Raw genomic sequence first — 23,427 nt, 5'->3', positions numbered from 1 at the left:
ATTTGTTAATGAAACCTATATGAAATATGTTCCTTATTAAATTGTAAAGATTTTCTATTCTGAAAGAAGTTTTAAAAAATTTAATCTAAAAAATATTTTAAAGTTCTTGTTAAAAAATTCAGATTTTCTTATTATTCAGACCTGTATTACAAAGAAAGAGTTGCAAAAATGAGTTGTGGTGTGAGGAAAAATAGAAACTGAAACAGAGAGAATATTCAGACCTGTAATAATACAAAGAGGGGGTTGCAAAAATGACTTGTGGTGTGAGGAGAAATACAAACTGAAACATAGAGACTATTCAGACCTGTAATAATACGAAGAGGGGGTTGAAAAAATGAGTTGTTGTGTGAGGAGAAATACAAACTGAAATAGAGAGAAGGAGGGGTTTAAAATATAATCTTAAAAAGATAAGATACAAGTCAGAAAAGCATTTCAGCCAAGGCATGAAAATTGTTAAACAAAATGTTTTTACTATAGGTTTTAAAAATAAAGGTACAAGATTCAATTTGAAATTTATTTATCTTCAAAGTGCATATTTATAAATTTTACAAAGTAAGGTATAAAAATTTAATTTAAATTGAATCAAAAAAAATTACCTTGGATTTATTTTATGTAATGTACATTTTTTGGCAATTTAAAAACATTATCTTTCATCTAACAATTAATGATATAGATATAAAATTTTCAATGATTTTCTTAAAAAGTGCAACAAAATGTACATTACATAAAATAAATCCAAGGTAATTTTTTTATTTAATTTAAATAACATTTTTATAGCATACTTTGTAAAATTTATAAACGTGCACTTTAAAGATAAATAAATTTCAAATTGAATCTTGTACCTTTATTTTTAAAGCCTATAGTAAAAACATTTTGTTTAACAATTTTAATGCTTAGGATGAAATGCTTTTCTAATATTTATGCATATCAAAAAAGTTTTATTGAGTTTTAGTATATTGTTTATATGAACTAAAAACCGATATTTTTCAAAAGTGCTCACTACGTGTATAAAGTTCATAAATACATAAATATATTGAATATCATCAAAGAGTCCCCGCTTTATATGGTCTACTAAAGCTGTATAAAATAACACCCAATCCGTCCCATCATCTTAGGCATCGGCAGTGCTACACATAAAATCGCGCGGGCCATTAGAAAATAATTTTCCGCATTATTAGGCACAATTAGTTCATCTATATATATATATATATATATATATATATATATATATATATATATATATACATAAAAGCGAAAATTTATGTATGTATGTATGTATGTATGTATGTATGTATGTACGCCTTTCCTCGATGTCCACAAAAGGCTTCTTTCAGAGAAGAGCTCGCTCGCTTCACAACTTCTTAAAACTTTTTATATCATCTATAGATTGTAATATCTCACACTTAACCACGGAGCTCGCCTGTCTATTTAATTTTATTGACTTTCAAACGTTAATTATTCGACATTTCCCGCATCGGCACGCGTTCCATTCGGTTTTCGGTACAAAAAAAAGCGAAACTCGACTCTAATAACTGGAAGAGAGCTAAGTAACGTTTGGTCAATGGCGACTTCGTCATATCAGACGGTAGCTTTCATTTCGAGACGAGACGCTCACCCTAATAAACAGGGAGCGGGTTTTTAAAAACAAACCAACCGATTTATTGACATCGTTTAAAACTATCCCGCACAAAATGCTAACTGCTGAATACCTATCGCCGTCACGTCAATCAAAAACGCGCACTTGTTTTTTTCACACTTTACTATTTTCCAACTGCGCGTCAAGGCTTCATTTTTTTTCACGGGCACCTGTTTTTTTTCACATTTCGGGTTTTTTCAAACACACCTACAAACATCCGAGCAACGCCGGGTACTCCTCGCTAGTCCCATATGTAAAAAAACAAGGGTCTACTTACAAAAAAAAAAAAAAAAGAAATACTCAACCTTACTCATAAAACTATAAAAGTCTCGACATCGGATCTCTGTATACTGTCATCCCCAGAAGTTTTAAATAAATAAAAAATGGAACATTAATTTCCCTTTCCGGGTAGATATCATGATTAACATTATAGGTTTATGCGTCAATTGACGTATGTTGTTGTATATCGAAATATATTATAAAACGTGTCGTGTGTTTTATGTGAATCTATATCTGCTTGTGATCGTCTAGGCTGCATATTTTAACATTTATGTAGCAGTTCTAACAGGAACCGATTGACGTGGACGTATCGAACAGATTTCCTGTAATAGTGGTGGTGGTGGCTTCCTTCAGTCTAAACACTGTAAGGGTTCCTTAGCGTGTAATTTTTGTGGCAAGAGTTGCACAATGTCCAACTACACTTCTTGTTAGTCGGCGTTGTTAAATACCTGTTGCAAGCGGAGGTTCAGGGCGACTGGAAGCAATGTCGACAAAAGCGGGGAGCATGAACAGCGCGTAAAACTCCCAAATGGTCACCCATCTGGTACTAGCAGGGCTCAACGTTGCTTAACATCGGTAATCTAACGCGAACCGGTGTATCAACGTTATGCCGACGTGAAGTTGCCATGAATTGAGTCGTATTCTGCGGTAGGAAGGAATTAAATACCTATATTGAGAATCGGTTCGTGACCGATGAGTTCATCCATTAGCACCGACTTACTGCAGCTGATGACGCAAAATCTACAAAGGGGTAAATTAGCTTTTCTTTTAGAGGAGATTACAAAACTGCCATCTCTCGAAGCATTTTCATTGATCTGTCACGGTTAGATTTGTAACATCATACTTTATAATTAAATGCAATTGATTCAATCGAGCGTCGTTTTAATATTGTTTCAGTATGGCCGACGTTAGCCACGACATAACGATACAAACGGTTTCTCACGAAGCCGATTGTTTGGAACATTATAAGACGTGGGAGTCATATTTTTCTTATGGCGAGCCAGCAAAATTCTTCAGAGGTTTTCACATTATAAAAGAAACCTTATCTTGCTTGGCATATTATTTTAGTGAATAACACGAGAAATACAAAACAAAAATAAAAAAAAATAAAACAACACACACTGTTTAATTAAATAGATTTATCGTAGAAGTAAGTATAATTTTTCATGTAGAATTTATTAAAGTTTTCCACACACACACACACACACACTCACACACCCACACACACACACATATATATGTATATATGTGTGTGTGTGTATGTGTGTGCGTGTGTGTGGTGTCTTAGAGGCGGCAAACTTTAAATGAAAATACAGGGTGTCCCACTTAAATGTAGCCCAGAAAATGTAGGAGAAAGGAGGAACATGCTTCTATTGTTTAAATTACCTGTAGCATTGTTTAAATTTATTGTAGCGTTATAAAGGATGCTGGAAGTGCTCTCCGTTGACATGGGCACGTTTAACAACGTTTGCAGATACTGCCTGTAGATCTTCTCCGATGATCCTCCTGGTAGCGTTGGTAATGTTCTTTTTTAGTTGGTCGAGATTGTAAGCATTATTTGCATACACTTTTTGTTTCAATGTCCCCTAAAGATAAAAATTAAATAATACCTTGTCCGGGGAACGTGGTGACCATAACCATTTGCTTATTGTTCTTTCTCCCGTCAACACATTATGAGCTCGTGTCAGTGATCTGTGAGATATGCCGCATGTAGAGCCATCTTGTTGGAAAAAAAATTGTATTTTGTCTTATGGTGTCAGTTTTTCGTTAGAGAAAAATTGGAGAGATCGGGCTACTTTAAATTGGGCCACCCTGTATATCACAAAGACATGTTTTATAATTCAAATATTTTTATTGTAAAGCCATGCAAACTTTAAATTAAAATATATCACAGTTACATGTTTTTTATTCTAGAAATACGTAGATTATTATTAAGTATATTTTTGGCATTTATAATTTAAAGTAAATTACGGATGTATGGCCACCTCAGTAAAAATCTAAATGAAGAGGTCTAATTTTCATAACGCTATGTATTAAATTAGGCTGTATATCGGCAATAACATGTCGAATATTTTCTCCTAATTGGTCTGCCATGTTTAGTTTATCAGCATAAACATGGGATTTTATATATCGCCCCCCCCAAAAAAAAGTTAATGGGGTTAAATCTTACGAACGATGTAGGCAGTTAACATGTGCATTTCGTAAAATTATTCGTCCAGCATATGTTTCTCTCGGTAAATGGATCGTATTGAGAACTGCATAGGATGTGGCTCTGCACTGCTAAAATCCGATGAGGAATATCCAAGCCAAGCGGAACTCATTCTAACCAATAGTTTCCAAATCTGAAATTAAAGAAAATATTTCGCGTAAAAGCAAAAACACCCTACATATCACTCATTGTATTTCAACTTTTATTTCTAAAAAAACTTTAAGCAATTACACGCACGCGCGCGCACACACACACACACACACACACACACACACACACACATATATATATATATATATATATATATAATTATTTTCATACCTAAAACACGAGCGTTTCATTCGTTCGCAATCATCAGTTAGGGAAGTGACAATTACTGCTACTAGAGAGATTCAATCCCAGTTGACAAGGTTCTTCTGACTGCATTAGCTGGGGAATTACCCCTGAGCCAGCATCAGTAACAAGACAATGAAGGGTAATTAAACACCTATAAATACCAAATGTCGGCATAACCGCGAACCAGTGAGAGATTATTCTAACGACTGGAAATGTTGGATATTACATATTGCTAGTTTATCGCGCTTTTGTTTATTTCCCAGACAGCGTTTTACTTTGATACTCTTCAATGAGCTTATAATTATAAATATCAATAATTATTTGTATACTTAAAGACACTGGTGCAGAAAGTGATCATTTCATCTGACTGAGACATCCGAACCCAGTTACATGAACAGCTTTGACGCTAGGCGCTATATTCGTTGCGTCTGGACGTAGAAATTTCCAGGTTAGTATCTGGTCGCGCGCTTCAAATAATCATCGGGTGAGATTCATATTCAGGTTTCATTAAGTCATGGATTTAGGAGAAGGAACTCTGATATATAACCAGAGATATATTTATCGCTCTGTCTGTGGCAAGTAATTTCACCGACTGCATTCGAAAGAGGTAATGAGTACTAGAAATATGGGGAGACTTGTTGCCACTAAGATTTTAAGCAACGGCACAGGTAATTTCCAAAGATAATTCTTTCATCATTACCCGTGAAAATTCCTAGTTAGTAATAATAATATTTAATATATTAACTTGCGTTAATGTTTGTGAAAGATGATAGCGTTCATACAAATCCAGCAACGTCGAATCTGGCCAGTACCAGATGGGTGACAATTTGGGAAGGCGAGGTAAAATACCAGGTTGAGAAACTGGCACGATCTATCTTCCTCTCGGGGGTAGATGGGACTCTCTTATGCCGTGGTAGTGATCTAGTGATGGCGCCACGATGAACAATACCCTTCATAGCTCCGGCGAAACATCAAGTATTCAGCTACCGACAGGATTTGAATGACACTACAAACTCGTCTAGTGAGTTCAATCTCGGCTACAGCCGTGTTGGATGGATGGATGGATACAAATCTTTGCTTATTCTTTTAGTAGCATGCCACCCGGCGTTGTACGATCGTAGAATAAAGGCCACGCATCCCCCGCTAGTCAGAAATATTTTACAAATATCTCAGTTTTAAAAAAGAATATAATGTTTAAGACAGAAGAAAAATTAAAAAAAGACCTGTAATAAAGGCTGGTAATTACTATATATCTGTTAAATTATAAATGCACTTTTTATAGACGAAACATATTTTATGCCATTTCTTCTTATTTTATTTATTCTTTTTTTTTTAAATTTTCTTAAGATTGAAATAAGAGCGACTGACGGTGATTTTCTTTTAAATTAGTGTTTCTATCTATCGTAATCTGGACACATAAATATTATATTTTAATTAATGCAGGATTCTTATTTATCATAAACAGAAATATCATAGGTATTAAACGTAACGTTAAATTCCTTTTAAAACAATGAAGTAAAAAACAGAAAGAAACTGAGACATGTACATGCGAGTATTATGTTTTTTTTTCTAAACTGTTCATTTTTTTGTAAGTAAAAAAAAAAAATAATACTCGAGCTGAGATCGCAACTAAAACTTTAAGACAGCGACACTATCTTTAAAAGGTGATTTCAGACCTACTTATTCTGTACATAAGTAATCTGGTATGTGAACGATTCACACATACACCTTCCTGAAAGTTCACAGATAAAATCCGATTACTCGTACGTATCAATTTGAACCCGTTGGCGGCGCTATTTTCAGGAGGAAAACGGATTAAAAAGTTTTCCACATATCCGATTACCATATATCCAAAATGGCAAGTCTGTAGATAGGAAATTCATTGAGTATATAGGTTGAGAAGTGTCCTCACACGCACATTCTCACTTTTATAGATATATAGATAATGTTGTATTCATCATCATCATCATCATCAATAATAATTCATTTATAAACTTCTACTTTGTGAGTACAAATCAACGTTTATCATGTATTGTAAAAAAAAAAAAAAGAAGTCGTCGCCAGGGGAAAAACGAAGCCGAGTAAATGACTTTGTCTGAAACTTGTTTAATAGTTACGAATTTGGAGGACTTCTAATAACATTTCTGTCTGAAACTTTAAAAAAGACCGGATTATTTTTTCTCGATGATATCAGCCCGAAGCCTTAGCATTTAAGAAAGCACGTATTTTTGCTTCGAACGACTTGTTAGCTTCCTCGAATAAAACTGTCTTCTCACGACTGTCTCCTAACGAACGTCATCACTTCTAAGAGGCTAAATTCTAATGGAAAGGAGTGAGTATTTCACTTGATGAATAAAACCCCGTCAGTAAAATACGGGCATGTGTATTGTTTAAACAATAAAAACAAAAACGGTGATCAAGAAAAAAAAAGTCCCACTTGTAAAGAGATCCGCTGCTATAAGCCATAATTTTCAAATTCTACAAAACACGAATCTTTCTCTTCCCTATTGGCCATTTAATTATGTTAAAAGTTATTTTGATTGTTTTTATGTCTTTTATTTTTTAAAAATTTTGCTGGATTCTGAGTTAAGAATTTATCTGGTATGATCCAAGTATGTGTTGTTACTTGAGGCAACATCATCATAAGTACAACTTGCTTATTCAAATTTAATTTGAATTCTAAATAAGCAAGTTGCGCTGCCCCACCTTGTAGGACAACAGCATATTCTTTTTACTGTTTTGACTCTCACGTATATATCCGATACAGACACAGTTAATAAAAAACACACACATCACTCTATATAAAAGCATATAAGACATCAACGGATACACACTCGATTGTCCTGGATATGACTTTAAACTATATCCAATGGTGAGGAGCTAGCTTGTAGGCTTTGGGGAGTGTTGAGCCACTGTTTAATTGCCATTGTTCCCAGGTCCACTCTGACCCGGAATGGTTGTACCTGTTAGGGTCCCAACTATGGTTTAAATAGAAACCGACTTAAAATACAATATATATATATATATATATATATATATATATATATATATATATATTCTATTAAAAAACTGTTCTTTAAAATCACTGGATTCGGCATTAAATAACCTGTATAGGGTTGCTATGCCGTAAAACAACCAACCAACCAACACACTCGAGAGTCAAAACAATGAAAAGAATATGCTGTTGTCATGGCCCTAATTATTACCCGTGGTAGGGCCTGAACTGTTGACTCACGGATAGCTGTCGGTTAAAAATGATTGCCTCAACACATCTACACGTGTATGCCCTTAAAGAAGGCTGGAGGTAACATCGACCGGAAAATTATACAACATTCTAAATAATGATAAATAGGCGAATAATCGAAATTCTACAAAAAATAACTTATAAAACCTTAATCATTTTCAGACTCGTCTACCTTCTGTTTACTCATTGTTTAATTCTTTAGAAATCACTTCCTGCTTGCTGGAAACCGCAATGTTAGTAACTCGTTGGTTTACGAAGGTCAATCTCATTATTACAAAGAATATATAACGCTAGATTGCCAGACAACACTAATTTAAAAGAAAATTACCGTCAGCCGCTCTTATTTCAATCTTAAGAAAATTAAAAAAAAAAAAAGAATAAATAAAATAATATAAAATGACATAAAATATGTTTCGTCTATAAAGAGTGCATTTATAATTTAACCGATATATAGTAATTACCTCTCTTTATTACATTTTTTTTTTCATTTTTTCTCTCTCTTAAACATTATATTCTTTTTTAAAACTGAGAGTTTTGTAAAATATTTCTGACTAGCGAGTGGGGTTGGGTGGGGGGCTGGTTGGCCTTGCCCAGTCGTAAAATATTCTTAAAAATATTGTAATTCATGCAGATTTCGTATTTATTATTACAGAGCCAATTCTCTATTGAATATTATATTGTACCTAATGTATACTACTGATACGACATAATCACGTTGACACGCCAGTTCTCGCTGGATCACCGAAGTTAAGCAACGTTGAACCTCGTCAGTACAAAATGGATGGCCATTTGGGACTTTCAGGTGCTGTATGTGCTCTCCGCTTATCTCGGCATTGCTTCCAGTCGTCCTGGACTTCTCCTTGTCACTGGACTCAAACAGTGCCGATTCAGGAGATACGTGGTTATAGATTGCGCAACCCTTGCCTCACAATTACACGCGCTTTTGCCCCTAAAGGGGGTATCCTTTGTCTTTTAAGACTGAACGGAAGCATTGATACTACTGATTTCAAATGTTTTTATTTTTTTATTTTTAAAAACGACTTGAGTACCATCAGCAAAATTCGAAACCAAAACATTCAGCACTCCATCCGTGTTCCCTACCGTCTGGGCTATCGCAAGATAAATAAAAACTATTATATTAAATCACTGCAAGCTATGAATGAATTTGCACATGCAAAAGTAATAAAAATATGTCGTCAAGTAGAAATGAAGTACGGCATAATCACGTTGACACGCCGGTTCTCGCCAGATCACCGAAGTTAAGCAACGTTGAGCCTAACCAGTACCAGATGGGTGACCATTTGGGAAGGCTAGGTGCTGTATATACCATTCTAGGAAGGTTGGGCGGGGGTCAGCACCCTCACCCTGTAAAAAGAATTCCTCGCTACAAATACATCTAAAAAAGTTGTAGATGGCCTATGCCCTCCAGGGACTCAAGCGCTATGGAAGTAGAAATGAACAGTTTACATTTCAATTAGCCGACACATGCCTTGAAACCAACATTTTACTCATTATGAACCATTTTTGGTATTTGATTATTATTTCTTGTAAGTTACCAGTAGCTGAAGAGTTTATCGGTTAAATATTTACACACAGACGGACAGACACATACATACACTTACTGTTTTATTTATATAAATTATTCAGTATTTCATCAGTAGTAATAGGACGATTTCAATGTTTTTAATAATTCCGATTCAATTACTAATTCTGTTCCAAATCCCCGATTCCGATACAGTTACCGATTCAGATTCTAACATCAGCTTAGAAGTAGAATTTTATTTGTTGGTAGGTCTAGCGTAGAGTACTATTTACTTTTAAGTATGGAGATATTTTTTTTATTTTTAATTTGACAAACTTCTTAACGTTCTTGGTCTCCCGCCAAAGGGGCGTGGACCTGTAAATTCACCCTTGTCCGTTCGCCCGATCGTCTGGCCACACTTTTCTCAATAAATACGCCTTGGAATTTTTGGAAATTTTGCACAATCATTAAACATGATATAAGTAAAAAAGTAACAAAACGGCTTTTCGGATTAATATGACTAAAATTGACATTTATTAAAAAAAATTGATGCTTTTTATTAAACTTTCTGAAAAGTTGTAACTAACAGATTTCTATATAATCTTGTTTTTCTATAGTTTGCCACCACTTATGGATGTAATCCGGGGACTCTTTTAAGGCTGATAAAAACACTATTTTTGTGACTATTTTACCGTATTTGTTCAAAGTTTTCTGTCTATGTCTATTAAGCAGTTTTGCATGGTGCTGAACTCAAATTTGAATACGTTAAGACCTTGGGAATTTTAGGGGCTAAATGGGAAGGGGTCAAATGGTGGACTTTGTCATTTTTTTATGTATGGTGCAGAACTCAAGTATACATATGTTAAGCCCTAAAACTGAACCGTTTGTTCATTTTCACCAGGATTTGACGCCCCTGAGGACTTTTGGGGTTAAATGGGGGATGGCAAATGCTGAACTTAGTCATATTTTTATGCCTCGTTCACTGTGCACTTACGGGGGACCATGCATGCATTACTTGTTCTTTTATGTATTGAACTGAAGATTTTGATAAAATTAATGTGACTTTTTCTACACTGTCACTCAAATTCATGTGTACCTATTTATGCACTTGTGCAATTTTTATTGTGCAATTTCACCGGGGTATTTATTATTTTTTGTAATCTAATTTCGCTTCTATTCTTTTTACTGAAAATGATTTTCTTTTTTACATAGGAGTCACCACTTATCCAGGCCCGGAGGTCACTCGAAGATAAGGGTTAATGAGTGTACAGTAGTGAATGGGATGATACTGTAGTACTCATTAGTAGTGAAAATTTGGTAAATTGGATTACTTAAGGGGACGGCTCATTAATAATTTGTTTACATTGGACTTAAGTACTACTAAATTGTAATCAGCTGGAAAGCAGACAAACGGAAGAGAGTTCCACAAGTGTTCAGTTCTAAGAAATAAGCTTTGCTCATGGAATGTACGTTTAGGTTTAGGCACAAGTAAAGAGTGGGGGGAATTATTGATAGTTGTTTTTTCAGTTGGACGAGTGCTTGTCGCGAAAGCTTAGCGTGGGGGACTATAGATTAGAGCGTAGACGAGCACTTGTGATAAAAATAAATCATTGGACATCAATAGGTATTAATCATTCAATCATTTATACAAGCAATAATAAATTAAGTATTAAACAAGAAAAAAAAAATTTAATATAGTTATTTAAGCTGGAAATGTGACAAAAACATTTTCTCATTCCGATTACGAGACTCCCCCCCCAATTTCCAATATTTTCGATTTCCAACCAATCCTCTCAACGTTATTGATGAAGAGTACGAGCAATTTTATAATGAGTTCAAACAACGTATTTCGCAAGGAAAGAGATTTGCCTAACATGCATCCGGGCAATATAAATATTTAGCGATGAGAATAATCGTTTATACTTTCACGTGACACAACAACGGGGATGTTATTTCAAATGTAGCACATGTGACAATGTGATTTAAAACTTACACATTACAGGCGGACGAAAACGCAATTTGATACCTAATTGTTACAGACCGGCTGTAATGTTAATTCAAACTTAAATTTTACAGACAAACGGAAATACTATTTAAAATGTAATCGTTACATACGCTATTTTGAACTTAAACTAACGAAAATGTTTTTTCGAACTTCATCCTTGCGTGTTAAAAGCAATATAACTTAATCTTAATATACGATTGATTGAAATTGTCGGAGTGACTTCCTCATCTTGGTTGTTATTGTCACAACGTTTCGACCGTTTTGCCCTCCGGCCTTCGTCAGGTGTTTTATATCGAACTGGGGAACCGTTTGCTAGGAGTCTCGAACCCAACCCTTTATTATTATTACGGGGATACCGTGTTCGGACTCCAGCTAGGCTTTGGGACATAGTTGCTGATTCTCTGTTTTGATTGTTACTTTTTCACTGCCTTCATTCAGGATTGAACTCAGCACCTTTGGGTAACTGTAAGCAGTCGGTGTTTGAAACTTAAACATTACAGACTAACGACAATTCTTATGTATTATTTTTAATTGGAATCTTTTGCGATGAATAATGTGTATATCAATTTATTTATTTTTAGACCCTATCCTCATGAAACGGCCATTTTCAGATATTTTTTCTTTTTAATTTTTTTTTATTACATTTTCACCCCAAACAAAGCACATTGTCACTTTGGTGTAGGGGGCTACTATCAGGGGCAGCAACTACTGGGGCACTATGTTGGAATTTGGGCAGCAAGATGTCGAGTCACGTTACACTTGAACTTCTGCATGTCAGTACAGTGAGGGGAGCAGGAACCTGGAATGGAATTCCAGAGTCTAGCGGTTCTGGGGAAGAAACTACTGGAGTAGAAAGATCTTTTACATCTAGGGATCTCTACAGTGTGGGGGTGGGATTTAGCTGCCTGTCGGGTTTGTCGAGGGTGCCTATGTCGTGGGGGCACAAGTGTCTGCAGTTCGTCAGAGCATTCACCATTAAAATACTTGTAGAACAGGCAGAGGGATGCAACGTTTCGTCGATGGGACAGAGGCTGAAGCTTAGATGCCAGTTCAGGGCCTATCAGATTGGCGACTCTCTTTTGAACCTTGTCTAGGAGCGAGAGACTAGTAGCAGATGCACCAGCCCAAATGTGACAACATGGGCGAATGGTGGCCTTATAGAGGTACATGATACTTTCTTGACTTGAACATGGTAAAACAACAACAACAACAACAACTAAGAAGATGAGGATAACAGTCTGCAAATAAATAATTAGCAAAAATGCATTTTCAAACTTAAAGATAACAAACAGACTATATTTTTATTTCAACTAATGTTGAAGTTACAGACAAACACATATGCTATTTGTAATGTAATTGTTACAGACGGTAGTCGAAAATTGAACCTTATAGACGTATATAATGCTAGTTCAAACAAGCTTTATAGACTAACGATATTATATTACAAGGTTAAACGATACAAACCGACTGTATTGCGTTCATTATTATCAAGTGATAAACATAGAGAAGACAAACAGTTCTATTTAAAGTTGTAAGTTAGGAAAATGAGTTCTTCCAGCTGATAGCTAAGATCCACACAAAAAGCGAATGACGGCCCCCACCTCTCCTTTATAGATAGCTATCTGGTTTCTTCCTGTTATCAGGGGAGATAATTGTACAGGAATTTCTTATTTTCAGGAGAAGATGTCTCTTTCACGTATATGTCTCGTTTTCTCTCACACGCTCTTCTCTCTCTTTCTCTCTCTCTCTCTTTCTCTCTCTCTCTCTCTCTCTCTCACTGTGACCACTGGAGGCATTTTCGCGACGATCTGTGCATACTCTAGAAAACTTGTGTGATTTTCAGCGCATTTGTTTCTTTGTGCTCTTGTTTTGAGACATGAAAGTTGTCTTTACAGTTGGGGTACTGGCCGCGTGTGTACATTTTCCTGTGGTCTCAACAACTTCCATTTCTTATTTATCATGCTGGCTAGGTGAGTCGACATTGGTGTGACGTTCCACCTCCATTGCTTCTTCAGGGGTTGTCTCTGTGAGTGCTCAGGATTTTGTGGGTAGATTTGAGGTTCTTGATGTGGAGTAATGTGAGTCATCCACCACTGGGTATATTTTACGAAGAAACAGGTGATTGCGGTGTTAATCGATTGCTCCCATTTACTCGCATCCGGTACTGTCAGTTGCCATGCGCCTGCACAATCCTCTCAGCCTTCATCCGTCAACGCGGGTAGTTACCATCCTGGATCTAGATGAGAACAAAGTCTCCTACGTGAAGTTCCCGGTGGGAACAACAATGCTAGTTATATCAATATCCGTTCCGCATATCCCTGGTGGTCATTACTAACTTTCTTAGTTCATCTATTTCTTTTCATTGTTCCACGTGTGTTATTTATCCCGTAGGAAAGGAAAGTGTACTACATGACTCGACCATATCACATTACAATCGGTGACATGTCAAGGTCTTAGACTGGGGATATTGCGACGGAACAGCCCGATCATGGCATAGGCGTCCATAGCTATTAGTGTTGTCGGCTAATATACGTTCTGCTGTCTTAACAGCTAACTTTAGGCGACCGTTGCTTTGAGCGTAATATGCTGATGAGGTACGTTTCCGTATACCCCAGTTCCTAAAAAGCAGTTGTACTACTAGGACTCAAACGGTGGTCCTCCGTCCGAAGAGATTTCCTCATATGCACCTTAAGTACAGAACCAAGTTCTCTATAGTGTCACTTCCACCAATTCTATATATCGATCAGCATACGCCAAAGTCAACCATCGCTTGTTGGAATAGGAATTTCAGGTCGATTAGTGACATTAAGGGTTCTCTTAGCTGTGATTGTGAAATTGTGTTGCAAGTGCGTCACTGAGATCTGGTTTGTCTGATGTTAGCGCCCGAACCCTACCAAAAAATATCGTTGTCTTACATTCACCACTTTGCACCTTGTTGTGCGAAGAGAAAGGATTTAAATACCTGAGCGCAAAGTTATCGAGGTATCAAAATTTTGCTGCCTTTTATAATTCTTTTCATGCAATATAATTCTCCATGCATAGGCCAGAAAATTCGAGCTATTGGTTATATGGTTGCACGACTGGGGAAGCCATTTTGGATTAGGTCTTTAAAGGTTCTGCATGTTTTATCTGTGGCTGCATTTTTCATCTGTGGCTGCATTTTCCATGTAATTCGATTCAAAATCACTTTTGTACATCGATGTAAAGGCGATTTTTACTGCAGTGTCGATCATTTTCTTTTTTATTTGCAGGGAATCGCAGTGCACAATTGGGGGCTGAATTAGTTTTTATCGGAAATCTGCACATCAGTGTCCTTTATTTGAAATTTAACGGGTGGTTATTTAAAAATATTTTCAAGGGCCTGGTTTGAAAATATATTCAATATAGTCCAAGGTGATTCACTGTGATCAGCGAATCCGGGCATGAATATCCAGCACGGTATAAGATTGTAGATCAGCAGGTAGCGCCTCGCCTTGACAGCTCGTACAATACGCTTAAATATATTTTAATTTATGCGGATTTCAGATTTATTATTAGGGAGACAGTTCTCTATTATATATATATATATATATATATATATATATATATATATATATATATATATATAGATAGATAGATAGTAGCTATTTCAATGATTTTCTTTTGAGTTATCGAGAGATAGCTAAGAAAGATAAAAATTTAACCACGTCAAACTATGAATGAATTTGTGCATGCGCAAAAGTACTAGGAATATTTTCGCAAGTTGAAATGAACATTTTACATTTCAACTTGTCTAGATGTTTCTGTACGCGTTATTCATCGACCGACACAAAGATTCTTCTCTTTGGTTTATGATTACTATTTCTAGTTACTTTCAGTGTCATGTGACCAGTAGTTTAAGAGTTCACCGGGTAAATATTTACACACAGACAAACACATACCTATACTGTTTTATTTATATCGATTATAAATCATTAAGCATTCAATGCACATTTTTTTCCCAAATCAATTGACATCAGAATTAAATTATCGAAGAAAAATGTATATGGCTTAAAACTAAACGACTAAATATGATTCTGTTCCAATATTTCAATTTTTTTTTCTTCTGTTGTTTCTCTTTTTGTTCCGGCGTAGCTCCCCTGCCTTCTTTTAGTTTCATCTCATATATTTTCTTGTAAATCCTGTCAGACTTAAAAAAAAAAAAATAAAAAAATGTTTCGCCATTTTTCGTATCCGTAATTCAAACGCGACAACCAAAAACTTTTCAAAACCACAACAATAAATAAAACGACAACAATAAAATAAAACTTTAAACATTGAACAAAGACAGCAAAATAAAAATAAATTCCAAATAATTCATCAGCTGAAAGCAATACGATAAGACGATGAAAGCATCGATTATTCACAAATTTTCTTTCTAACAAAACTATTTATTTTCTGTTTCCTAAAATAAAAGAATGTTAAATACTAGGCTATATAACATAGGTGTATATAATAACGCGTATAATGTATATGAATATATATTTTATACATGCCCCTGTTATATTCTATTGAGTATCGTGTGTATATACACTCAGTTAATCTAATATATAAAAGGTGATATGTCTGTCTGTCTTTTTCCGTCTTTTCAAACTCTATCTCCTCCGAAACTAAAAGTCGGAAAGCGGCACTTGGGGACTCAAATGATTTGCTTTTATTATGGATCATTCTTCTGTGAGTCTTAAGCGGGTTAAAATAGTTTTAGGGGGTCAAAATGGGGCAAGATTGAAAAAAAAAATCGTTATACATTTTGTACATTCATCTTAGTTTATTTTTAATCAGTCCATATGCGTGTCACGGCTGTACAGTGGTAACGTCACCAGCTTTACTGTTTTGCTTTCGGTTTCGATTCTATCTGATGGCACACAAATGCTTTCTTTTTCTTAGGAAACCACGACTCTATAATAATATATACGACAAATTAAAATATCATATTTAAACGTATTTTACGACCGAACAAAGTCAGACCCTCCCCGCTAGTATTATTGCAATATTCGTTTTCATTAAGTGGCCGGCTACGGGAGAATGGTGACATATAAAAAAAAACGTTAATTTACTACATGGCAATACATAATATAAGCAGGAACACATACCTCTTTCCTCTCGGTTGAAAAAAAAAAAAACACTAAATCGATGTTATATAGTAGCATCCTAAAGTAAGGGACAACATTTTAAAACCTAATATATCGAAGATGTGCAGCTGTCAGTGAGAGCAAGGGCATATTTTCTAAATATTGATTGTACATGTATTTTTATTATTTTTTGGCTGTTTACATTGTTTTTCTCAGTTTTGTCCCTGACTTTTGGACGTTCCTATTTTGAACATAAATAAATAATTGTTACAATTCTTTTTCTATCTATTGCAAATGATTCAAATTTTAGTATGTTATTATGGATGATAGCAATTACCAGCTGCACAAACTTTCAGCTTTTCACAGTTGTTATTTCTAACAAATATTAGGTTTGAAAATGTTGCCCCTTAATTTTGGACGCTTTATATTATTGAAAATGATGCCCCTTAGTTTTGGACGCTTTATATTATTGAAAATGTTGCCCCTTAATTTTGGATGCTTTATATTATTGAAAATGCTGCCCCTTAGTTTTGGACGCTTTATATTATTGAAAATATTGCCCCTTAATTTTGGACGCTTTACATTATTTAAAATATTGCCACTTAGTTTTGGACGCTTTATTTTATTGAAAATGTTGCCCCTTAATTTTGGACGCTTTATATTATTGAAAATGCTGCCCCTTAGTTTTGGACGCTTTATATTATTAAAAATGATGCCCCTTAGTTTTGGAAGCTACTGTATATCTTTATTTCACGGGTCGTTGTTTCCCACCAGAACTGCAAGTCGTTGCACGTTTTACATTATGCCAAAGTCTATTTCCCCTAGTTTCCGAAACGCAGAGAAAATATCTTCCGCGCTATCTTGACCACTCTCCCAATCTTACTCTCAACACTCTAATCATAATGTACGCGTCTTTTCTAAACTATCTTATTATTTCATTAGTAAACCTAGCATTAAGATCCCCTGGTGCCATCACTAAATCATCTTGTTATATAACATTCCACGCTAGCATTTTCGATACATATTTCTAACATCAATATTTTATCTATAAAAATACCTTTCGCCTCGATACATAGTTTCAAAACATTCTATTTTCCTAATATTAACATGATAATAATTGTTCAGGTTATTTGGCATCCCCAGGCAGTTCTCTATATAACAAGAAATATACATAAGCATTTCTTTTTTATCAATTGCATCGTCCGGTTCTGTTTATCTTATTCTGTTGATGATTTTGAAATGCTTGCAAAAGCTTTCCTATCTTCATTATATTTGTCTTAGTTTTTCTGTTTGTTTGTTTTTTGTGTGTTCTCTGAAACTATTTAGCTGATCTGGTTGAAATTTTGAATGGACCTTTGTTATGATAAGGTGCCGCGAACTAAGTATTATAGCATCTTTTTATGCAGTGTAATGGGTTAATAGGGATTAGTATTTAATGCAAAATGATAAACTTATTCAAATTAACCATATTCAACCAAGAATTTGGCATACAGAACTCATTCTAATCAACTGGCTATAACTTTGTTTCCGTTTCTAACGGGCCAAAAACGCAAGGTATTTATATAATAGATAAGATAACTTCGAGATTATGTTCTGTATATGAGTCCAGTGTTTAGTCGATAATTTTTACTTGGTGGCCATTGTTGAGATGGCTTGTTATTATTTCATTGACGCATAAATTTGATCCTGTGCAGTTCATAGAGGTTCAGCCAATGCAGGCTTTATTTCTTCCTTTGACATTATATTAGTTTATTGATAATTGCTCCTACCAAGGATTGTTCAGACACTATTTGCAGGTTAGTATACTCGTCAACGTAGGCGCTTTTTTACATAGAAGTCACCACTTATCAAGACATAATAGTCACTCGAGGATAAAGGTTAAAGAATGTACAGTAGTCGATGAGACAATACCGTCGGAATCGTTAGTAGTGTAAACTTGGTAAATTGGATTTCTTAAGAGGAATGGCTCATGAAGAACTTGTTTACGTTGGATCTGAAGACGACCATATTTTAATCAGTTAGAAAGCAGAAAAACGGAAGATTGTTCCACAGATGTGCAGATCTAAGAAATAAGCTTTATTCATGGAATGCCAAAGTCGTGTTTCCCCCAACTTCCAAACAAGATCTTCTTGATCTTCAAATCCCTCTTCCCAAAGCTTCTGTCATATCTTAAGTCTAAAAAGGCTTTAATTCTGAATCAGCTGAAACAGATACTGATCTATCGCTTATTGTAATAATTAAACGCGTACAATGTGTTTCTATATATCAGATATACAAGTGTAGTTCCGAGAGTAAAGTCTCCTATTTTTTAAACTAAAAAAGTTGAAGAACTACGTAGACGGGCATGGTACGATTTAAACGAGCGAGCGTTTGTGCTTCATATTTTTGTGTACACAGAACCCACTATTCTTAATGCGCTTTTGCTACCTATTAAGACAGTTGTGTATGGGCCTCCAGAGCGCGCACTGTCATTCAAAGGGTTTTCCCAAAACTAAAACTTCCTATTTTTTAACTCAAACATTTAAGAACTACGAAGACGAGAGTTGTACCATTAAAACAAGCGACGTTTTGTGATCCAGAATTTATTTTCCTCCACAATTACCATTTTCTTCAATGCATTTGTCAGGAAGTCAATGACACATCTCTGCTTCTGACGCACTTCCATGACAGGGGTTCCTTTTCTAGAGTCTTACGTCATCAATATCTATATCAGAGAAATAGAGTTTTCATATCATGTATCGTATTTCACTCATCATAACAATGCTATTTGCAATCACTTTTAATCCATCCGAGGGTGTGGGTGGAACGTTCCTCGTGTATGAATTTGTAATATTACAACCAATTTCAAGTATCTTTGATCTCTCTCAGCAATGTTTTTAAGATAATAAAACACGGATACACTTCACCTTACAAGTTATACCTGACCAATTATTAAAAATAACACGGCAGTCGAAACCTAAATTAGATATTTTCAACAAAACTATATACTGGCTAATACCAGAAATGATGCCTTTTTTTAGTGATATTACCTCAAGCAGCAACACCAAGATTAATAATCCATTAATCTACGCGAATTTTTTTTATCCTGAAATCCAATTAGATCAAGAGACCAAAAGAAATATATATTACTAGCAGTGTTGCTCGGGGTTGTTTTGATGCCTTTTCCATGCTTATTTTGATCTGTATCTTTGGTAATTCCAATATTTTATTTATTTATTTATTTTTGGAATCCTAAAATTATTGTAGTAAATTTCAGTTATATTGACACCTTACTGATCAACGTAGCCCACACACAGTGGATGAAACGTGTTGAGCAACAATCCAATTTCTCTAGTTTGTCCTCTTAGTAGCTATTTTTCAAGCTCAAAACCAACTACTTTGGCGAGGTTTTGCGGGCCATGATTTCTTGAACCGTATTGTGAAAGAAACCACAAGATCAACAACTTTCTATTCGTTGTAAGGATTTATGTTGTCGCTGTATTGTTCTACAATTAGTCAACTGTGTCGAAAAATTCCTTATCTTATGTTGCCGGGAATACAACTTGTGCTTGGTTGTTGGGGGCCTATGTTTTGTTAAACCGACATATAAGAAACCTCTGAATCACATTTTCACTAAATATGTCTGTAGACTGTTTTGCAATTTCTTCAGGATAAGTTGCTTGTTCTAAAACAGAAACATAATTTACTTTTGCACTGCTAAAACCATATACATTTCAAGTCTTATAAAATTCTTTGCATTTAATGAAAAAAAAATTAAGAAATTTACGTATGGAGTTTTAACCTAAAAAAAATAATAAAATACACGATATCAACTTACCCACAGTAGAATTTTCACGGCCCGTTGTTCTATTATTGTTGCTAAGCGACAACATGGAAAATGGCTTCATCGATGATAGGTAAATTAAAATGACGGCTTCGATTATCGGTAATTATCGGAGGTATTCTGAGCCAAAATATAACTAAGATCACTCTCAGCCTTATACACTTTTTGGGAAGAGGGATTTGAAAATCAAGAAGATCTTGCTTGGAAGCTGGGGTAAACACCACTTTGGCATTCCATGAATAAAGCTTATTTCTTAGATCTGCATATCTGTGGAACAATCTTCCGTTTTTCTGCTTTCTAGCTGATTAAAATATGGCCGTCTTCAGATCCAACGTAAACAAGTTCTTCATGAGCCATTCCTCTTAAGAAATCCAATTTACCAAGTTTACACTACTAACGATTCCGACGGTATTGTCCCATTGGTTACTGTACATTCTTAAACCCTTATCCTCGAGTGACTATTGGGTCTTGATAAGTGGTGACTTCTATGTAAAAAAGCGCCTACGTGGGCGTTCTGTAAATTCTGTAAATTTTAAAGAAAATCTGTTCCGCCGCTTTGGAGTCTATAAGGAACGAGCTTGCACAAACAAACTTTCATTTATATAATTGTAGATTGATAAATAGATAGATAGATAGATATCAACGGTTAATTGATCGGTTTGTAAGATGATAATTTGTTTACGATGTGTACAAAGTATAGTATAAATTTGGTTGAACAAAAGAATATTTAATAATCAGGTATTCGCCACTCTTTTTTCTAAGACTGTATCTATATGAATAAAGCAGAATATTTATGCATGTGTGTGTCTGTATATAAATATTTAACCGATAAACTATTGAACGAGTAGTCACATGCCACCCAAATTAACAAGAAATAATAACCATACACCAAGATGGTTTAAAACGAGTAAGATCTTTGTTTGGATTGGCGAATAACTAGTATAGAAATATGTGGACAAAATGAAATTCAAACTCTTCATTTTATCTTGAAAGCATATTTTTATTCGTTCTGTGTATGTCCAAATGCTATTTATTTCTTCAAATCGTTTTATATTAAATCATTGTTTCTATTTACTTTGCCTCCCCACGGGACTGAGTTAGACACCAGGGTCGTTTTCTTTTTAACGTGGAGAAAGGAACATAATTAAAAAAATGTCTTCTACTACACTGACAGAGAACAAGAAATTTAATTGCATCCTCTGAAGAACAGATACTGCACTTTGAGTTATATGTTTTTATTCACTCTGAAAGTTTAAAAACAAAACAGTAATGAACAAAAATTAGGCTACGAGGAGGTTTTATGGTCATCCTCATCACTGTACCTTTGCTAGTCTATGCTTTATCCTAGCTAGAGTTCTCATTCCCCACAATACCTCAAGCACACCGGGGGTCATTCTACCTAAGATTCAACTTATCGCGTGTGTATGTGTGTGTGTTTGTTATATTTTTTAAAGAAATGAAATAATTTTTTTTGTTTTTTTTTGTTTTACGTCATATCAACCCTTTTCGGGTTATTTAATGCCGAATTCAGTTATTTTGAAGAAAAAAAACTTTTAATAGAATATATTTGTGTTTTTTTTTTACAAGTCAATTTCTATATTTAACCCATAGTTGGGACCCTAACAGGTACTACCACTCCGGTTCAGAGTGGACCTATGAGCAATGGCAATTAAGAGGTGGCTCCAAATTCCCCAATACTCGCAAGCTGGGGCCTCACCATCGGATATAGTTTAAGGTCATAACCAGGGCCGATAAATCTGTAAACATAAAATTTTATAAAAAGTGATTTGTTTAAATTTATTTCATTGGCTTGTGATGGGGGGAAAAAGTAAAAAAAATATATAATCAAAATGTAAGTAAGACCTTCTCAACCCTCTCTAGATGATAGAACGCCCACTGTTTTCCGGCTCGGGGTGTGCCAAAAACAAGCAAGTCACTCTCTATATGTAGCTGAAATTCTAGGCAGGAGTAAAAAAAAAAAAAAAAAAAAACATAAATACTGGGGTTAGTTGGGGTATGTGAAGGTTCTCCAAGATTGCTTATTGGGGTAGCCAGGGACGAAAAAGAAAGGATCTGGGTGTGGGTATCTTGGAGATTTTCTATTGGGAATGGATGGGGCCCATTCACTTGACTAGCTAAGAACCTAGTCTAAACGCTTGTTTTAGGTGTGTGGAGTCCGGCAGGATCAGGCACCCTATACGCCATGATTAGGCGGGAAACAGGATCTCCAACTTGGCACCTCTACGCACGCACAGACTCACTATTTTTATCCATATTCAGTCAAATGCTTCGAAGTATAATCTTTTCCTATCACATATGATCTTTACCTTCAGCTGGTGCTTGAGTAAGGGTTTAAGCTTGGCCCGAAGGGCAAGAAATTACATCGGTAGTAGACGCAGCTGGAACGCTAAACATTTAAGTTTCGATTCTACCACGGCACGCAAATATTTTTTTAAATATGAAATCAGTATTATATAGTAAGTACAGTATAATATTGAATAGAGAATTATTTCTGTAATAATAAATTGTAAATCAGCATGAACTTAAATATATTCAAGCATATTTTACGACTCGGCAAGGCTGCCTCTTCCCTCCCCGAGAGTATTAAAGTAAAATAATATAACAAAGATCGATAAACATCCTGCTGCTGTTAGATGTGTCACAGACATCGTGAAAAATTGCTGCAAACAAATATAAAACTCATGAGGTTTACAAAATGAGACGTGAGCATCATGATTGACAGGTGCTTCCCTTGATAGCAAAATAACGGGTCAGGTTTATATTCTGAGTATGTCAACTCATTTTATCACGGGCGAGGAAGATGTACTGTAATCAAGTGATTAACGCCACGAATTGATGATCTGGGGGTTCCAAGTTCGAATCCTGTCCATCCCTCAAAAACTCACTTTCTCTTAAAATATTGACAACCTTCGCGCAATCCTTTCCGTAAGTAACCAATTTTTTCTAGACAAAATTCTGACTACAAAGATATCGGGAAAACCAATGCTGACGAGAGCATATACGCATTTATACGATATGGTAATGATTACACGGATTACAGACTATAAACACACCAGAAACCAGAAAATATGATCTGGCCTTCGAGTTGAGATCCGAGTGTAGTATCTGGCTAAATGTAAATGTAGTATTATGATGACTGAGAATTCTAGCTCGGAATGCCTTAGACAACTCAAAGGAACAGTAACAAATATGACATTAGACATCCATTCAACTTTTTTGATTGGCCTTGTGCCTAATTTTATTTTGTTAGCATCTGTTTGCG

At 35.2% G+C, this 23,427-nt stretch overlaps 1 pseudogene; it reads left to right on the top strand.

Annotated features, from left to right (window-relative positions):
- Positions 1-8,913: 8,913 nt before the first annotated feature.
- Positions 8,914-9,030, top strand: LOC145263505 (5S ribosomal RNA; annotated as a pseudogene).
- The last annotated feature ends 14,397 nt before the right edge of the window (positions 9,031-23,427 follow it).

The sequence above is a fragment of the Euprymna scolopes genome, chromosome 38 (assembly GCF_053919585.1).
Source record: "Euprymna scolopes isolate OS-2025 chromosome 38, ASM5391958v1, whole genome shotgun sequence".
In the NCBI taxonomy this organism is placed as follows: Eukaryota; Metazoa; Mollusca; class Cephalopoda; order Sepiida; family Sepiolidae; genus Euprymna; species Euprymna scolopes.
This window is presented reverse-complemented; position numbering and strand designations above follow the sequence as displayed.